The sequence below is a fragment of the Elephantulus edwardii genome, unplaced genomic scaffold (assembly GCF_000299155.1).
Source record: "Elephantulus edwardii isolate Elephantulus edwardi_28Jun2011 unplaced genomic scaffold, EleEdw1.0 scaffold00059, whole genome shotgun sequence".
NCBI classification, from domain to species: Eukaryota; Metazoa; Chordata; class Mammalia; order Macroscelidea; family Macroscelididae; genus Elephantulus; species Elephantulus edwardii.
Window position 1 is genome coordinate 12,869,673 of NW_006399809.1, and position 6,374 is coordinate 12,876,046.

The window sequence follows — 6,374 nt, forward strand, 5'->3', positions numbered from 1 at the left end:
GCTGTTGTGCATAGGGTCGCTATGAGTCACAAACCACTCGACGGCACATAACAACAACAACAACAATTTGGAAGTTCTGCTGAAACCTGTCCACCATGAACAACCCTGTTGATATTTGAAATCCTGTCCTCTCTTTCTTGAATTCTCTATCTATCTAAGCATGATGTCTTTTTCTAAGGACTCTACTGTTATGTGTTATAAAGTCAAGTACAACCTAAAAACAATGTTTGTTGCCCTATTTACAACAGATATGAACCTTGTTCTTTCCTGTGTTTTTATTATTTCTGACACACTTCAGCCCATTGCTGCAGTCACTGTGTTAATTCATCTCTTTGAGGGTCCTCTTTCACTGTCCTTTCACTTCTCCAGCAATAATGTCCCTTTCCTCTTAACAACCTGCACTAAGGTAAGTAAGATGTTGTGGGAAGCCAAATTTCATACTAAATATTTACAATAAACCAAATGCTATATCAGGATAGGAGGAAGGTGGAAATAAGCTGGAATTCACCCTTAAATGTTTACAAGGATAGGTACTAAGGCAAACCGTAAGCGTTTACAGGCTTCTTGTATTGTATTTGCTAACCCCTCCCTCCTGAGTCAAGCATAAGGTTTTCAATAGAAAGAGCTTAGGTTCATTTGCACTGAATTCTCTTTGTCATTTGCTCCCTGGCAATTTTCAATAAAGTTACAGGGAAGCAGAGACCAGCCCTTCAGTTGTTAGAGAACTGTTCACTCCTGCTTTACCTCTTTATTACTTATACATTCTTGGTGTTGTGTCTCATTATTAATACTTATTAATATACTTCATCCTATGTCTGCAACAAGATGTTATTGTGATAGTCAACAGGATAAGCAATATTCTTCTCTAATACCACAACTCAAAGGCATTGATTCTTTTTCAATCATCCTTATTCATTGCCCAGGTCTCAGATGCATAGCAAGTGGGTGGAAAGATCATGCCAGGAATCAGGCACATGCTAGTCTTCAAACTAACATCAGTGTTTCTCAGTACCTTGGAAAGGTCTTGAAAGCAGACTTTCTCAGTGCAATACATCTTTTGACTTCTTGACTGTTGGTGCCAAGGGGTTGATTGTTGAAGACTTTTTCTTTTTGATGGTGACATGCAACCCATATTGAAGCCTGTAGTCTTTTTTCTTCTGCAGTAAATGCATCAAGTCCTCCTCACTTTGTGTAGGCAAGGTTGTACCTTATGCATAAGGCAATTTGTTGATGAGTCTCTGCCTATCCTGATTTCATATATGTCTTCATGGAATCCAACTTCTCAAATGATTTGTTTAGGATACAGTCTTTTTACAATGACTGGTTCCTCCTAATAATATCTAAAGTATGTGAGATGAAATTTCACCATCCTTGCTTCTAAGAAGCACTTTAGATTTTATACAATACAAACACGTTTGTGCTTTGAGACACCCATCGGATATTCAATACTTTTCTCCAATACCACAATTAAAAGGCATCAGTTATTCAGTCATCCCTATTTATTATACAAATATCAAATACTTAGGAAGCCATTAAAAATGATGTGGCTTACATCAGTCACACTTTAAAATTATATCCTTGCTCTTTGGCACTTTCAAGAGATTTTTTTTTCATATTTTACACATTTTCTAAAGTTTTATATGATTTATTTACAAAGATTGAATACTTTGTATTTTACAAGATTCTCCTCATTTCCTTCAACCCCCCACTGAATTGTGCAACCCTATGATTAACATCCCCCCTACACCCATTCTCATCTTCATCCCTCCATGCTTCCTCCTCCACCTTGGGCCCTCATCCTTATTCTACAATACCAGGTTATACAGTATTTGTCCTTGTGGGACTGAGTTAGTTCACTCAACATAATGCTCTCCAGTCCCTCCAAAGTTAAATAGTAATTTACAAGATCATTGCTTCGCTACACTGTGTAGTATTCCATTGTATGAATGTACCACAACTTCTCAATCCATTCATTTGTGGTTGGACATCAGGGCCGTTTCCTTGTTCTTGAAGAGATTCTTGATAGTAGATTTTCCCAATGCAACATGTCTTTTGATTTCTTGAGTGCTGTTACTATGAGGAGTGATTCTGGACCAAAGTAAATAATTGACAACTTCAATATTTTATCCATCTATCTTGATGATGTTGTTTATGGGTCCAATTATTTTCTTGATATTGATATGTAACCCATATTGAAGGCTGTTGTCTTCGATCTTTTTCAGTACATGTTTTAAGTCTTCCTCACTTTCGTGAGCAAAGTTGTATCCTCTGCATAGCACGGTTTGTTGATGAGTATTCCTCTTATTCTAATGTCATATTCTTCTTCATTTAGATAAAAAGGGAGCTCTAGTAGCCTAGTGATAAGAAAGTTCGGCTATCCCAGAGACACATGATTTCAATCCACCAGCTGCTCTGTGCAATTAACTGCCTCTGAAAAGCTGCTGAAGGGTCATCTATGGGTATGTTCCAACTCGATGGTAAACAGCAACAGTCCAGATCCTTAAATAACTTATTCAGCATACAGATTGAATAAGTATGAAGGAAGGATACAACCCTGATGCACAGTTTTTCTGATTTTAAACCATGCAGTGTTCCCTTGTGTTTTTTGTTTAACAACTATTTTTTGGTTAATATATAGGTTTTGCATGAACACAATTAAGTGTCCTGGGATTCTAATTTTTTTCAATGTTAGTCAAAATTTGTTGATTCACATAGTCAAATTCCTTATCAAAATCAACGAAACACAAGTATTTTTGGTATTCTCTGCTTTCAGCCAAGATCTTCCTGACATTATGCCATGGCCTCTTCTGAATTCATCTTGAACTTCTGACAGTTCTCTTATCAATGTACTGTTCCAGTAATTTTTTAATAATCAGCAAGATTTCACTTTCACGTGCTAGTAATAATGTATTGTTGTTGTTGTGAAGTGCTGTTGAGTTGTAATTGACTCATAGCAACCAGTACTGTTCCACTTAGAAGAATGTTTGACCAAAAGCAATTAAAACTATGCTTGAGGGCTGTAGATTAAAATCACCCACCTTTGGCTTGGTAGCATAACTTTCTATCCACTAGGCCAACAGTGTTTCTCTAAGAAGTAACTCAATGGTTGCTGTGATGCTAAACACTGTGACACTGATGTTTCAAATGCGATAATGGTTACCCATTGTGGACAATGCTTGATGGAGCTCCCAGATTAAAAGAGGCTTGGAAGCAGGAGTGGCATCCATTTCTGAAATAGCTTGCCTCTAGAAACCCTATAAACTTAGAAAAATGATGAAAGTTATACTAGTATTCAGGTCTTTCATTCATAGGGTCACTACGAGTTGTCTACAACTTGATGGTACATAACAACAAACAATAATTAAGGTTTCTATCCTTGGGAAATGACATCATATTGAGAGAAGTGGAAGGTCAGAGAATAAAAGATCCTCACAAGATCCTCGACACGATGGATTGATATGGTGACTGTAGCAATGAGCTACTAATAATATTGTTCTATAATTTCCATATTTTGTTGGATTGCCTTTTTTTAAAAAAATTAGAACAAGTAAACCTGTGTTTGTTCTAGTTGATTCACCAAATTTCTTGGCATAGCCTAGTGAACATGTACAGGGCTGAATCTGTTTGTTGAAACATCAGTTTGTATTCCATTACGAAATTATAATTGATAACATTTATGGCAGGTTTGCACACTAGACACTGTGCTAAATATGTTGTCTTTTTTGTTATCCATTACAATTAAAAGAATGATTTAATGAAAAATGAGCTACTGCTTTTATCGTCATTTGACAGATGGGGCAATAGAAGGAGAAAGATTCCAATCACTTACATTGTAATACTTCTCAATAACAAGCAACAGAGCCAGGATTTGAGCCAAAAGCTGCCTGTAGATTACGTTAGGAAGGCAGTGGTTTCTTAAAAATTCTCTGTTTCCCCTCCCCCGTCCCAACTTCAGGAAAAGTATTCTGAGGGGAAAGGTGATAAGGCTTGCTATTATTTTAAAGGCTCCTAAGTGTAACATATACGTCCATTTCCTCTGGCAGGGAATGAGGACAATGCCTTTGTTATAATCATCCTATGGTCCAATCAAGAAGACTCTGCCAAACAGAGTTTATAGTATGCTTTTCTTCTCAGATGTGTTTTTCACTCAATGGGCACATTGTTCAGCTGTTTCTAACAAAATTTGTTCGTCATTTTGGTTATCTTCATTCTAGAGGCCACTCATGTGACCAGTCTCCTAGATTCTCTGTGTTTTTTTTCTTTTTATTTAATTGATAATATCTCTTTTATTCTGTGTTTGGCTTGACTGAACTTTCTTCTCATGATAGTATATTCTAAGATTGTTGCACTAGCATCTCTTTTGGTTGATGTGGCTCTTTCCCGTGCATCTCTTTTGGTTGATGTGGCTCTTTCCCATCTGAGTACTGTCACCATTGATGCCCCCATTATGGCTTCTCCAGCATGCTTCTAGGGCTACGAAGACAGAGTTTATCCATGTGGAGTTTCAGTAGCAAAAATTCACTGAAAAGTGATTCAGTGTTCCATATTGACTGTACCCAAACACTGCCATCTCAACATTCTCATTACTGAAGCTGTAGAGAAAGACAAGATCATCTTATGGCACCTTTTTTTTCTGACACGATCATGGACAAGTTAGTGATACAGCATCACTTATGCATACATCTCATTTTCATGAACAAGTTAATGACCCTATTAACAGATAGGGGTCTACTAACTAGTATATAGGAAGAATGGAACATGGAACATATTGAACATATAGCATTACATGGGGTTTCCTACAAGTTTAAGAGAGTTGTATAGAACTTTCTATTAGACTATATAATTTTTTTCCAACATAAGAGTTAGAGTTCTGAAACAAACAAGCAAACAAACAAACAAAAGAGTTGGAGTTCTCTGAATGTAAATTTTTTTAAGGAATAAGATATTGTTACATCAACGAGGCTGTAATATGTAGGGCATAACGCAAACCTAATTACTGCTGAGTCATACAAAGCTGCACAAACACAAAAATAAGGGAAAATAGATGCCATGCTACATAAAAATTGGCAAAGAACAAAGCATAAAAGTACAAAGAAACTGTCTATATTTATGTAAAGAGGAGTTCCATAAACACCATGAGTCAAATGATGAAGATTTGCTATTATTTTAAAGGATTCAAGCCTACATGCCTTTCTACAAGATTTATATTGTTGTTGTTGTTGTTATGTGCCGTCGAGTCGTTTCCGACTCATAGCGACCCTATGCACAACAGCCCTAAACCCTGCTCTATCCTGCGCCAACCGCACCGCCTCTGACACACCCATCCCGATTACCCCAGTCACTGAATCAATCCATCTCATAGAGGGTCTTCCCCACCTGCGCTGTCCCTCCACCCTCCCAAGCATGATGTCCCTCTCCAAGGACCCGTCCCTCCTGGCAACATGTCCAAAGTATGTCAGATGAAGCCCCAGAATCCTTGCCTCCAAGGAGTAGCTTGGTTTAATCCTCTCCAAGATGAATCTGTTTGTTTTCCTGGCAGTCCATGGGACATTCAGTACTCTTCTCCAGCACCACAGCTCAAAAGCATCCACTCTCCTTCTGTCCTCCCTAGTCATTGTCCAACTCTCTGATGCATAACAAGCGATTGCAAAAACCATGGCCTGTATCAGGCGCACCTTAGTCTCTACAGAGACACTGTTGCTCCTGAGTACCTTTGAGAGGTCCCTAACTTTCCTCAAATAATCCTCCCCAGAGTCAATGCAGAGATATAGAGGCTTTCTTTATGGTCAGTGCGCTGAAGGTGGACATCTAGCCCTTACGGTCCATTTGTGGTGTTTGTACTATAGTAGCATTAGGGATCTAAGACAAGAACTGACAGCTTCTTGGTAGAGATTCTGGTGGTGTGACCTGGAGGCTTTGTGACTCCTAAGTGTTTCAGTGCTTGATCTATTTTGCAACCCACGTGAATATACTAGCTTTCACTAAGAGAATTTCTTTGAGAAAAGAGTTTTCTGAGATCACAGTGCCATTCAATTATGCAAAGAGCAATGACGGCTTGAAACAGCATCACTTTTCTCATACACACGCTCTTGAGACTTGCTACTTTAGATATTCTTTCATTGCTACCGTTCAAGCAAGCCAGATAAGAAGGCCATCAACTCACTGCTCTTTTCTGAAGCCTCAGCCTGGCAGAGAAGAACAAATGCTGCCACAAGGCTGATTGCCTGCTCTGACTTCCAGACGCAGCCTGCTCATGCTTCCCTACATTAGGTATCCTTAATTAATATTCCTGCAGGTAGAGGAGCGCAATGGAACTTGTCATTTCTGTTCAACTGAGCACACATTGTCGTGTACTGTCAAGTCAGAACTGACCC

At 38.5% G+C, this 6,374-nt stretch overlaps 1 protein-coding gene across 2 annotated transcripts in view; it reads right to left on the reverse strand.

The window, feature by feature from the left end:
* The window catches only part of LOC102848666 (neuropeptide S receptor-like), a 304,971-nt gene that overhangs the window by 205,490 nt on the left and 93,107 nt on the right, over positions 1-6,374 (reverse strand). The window lies entirely within an intron of this gene.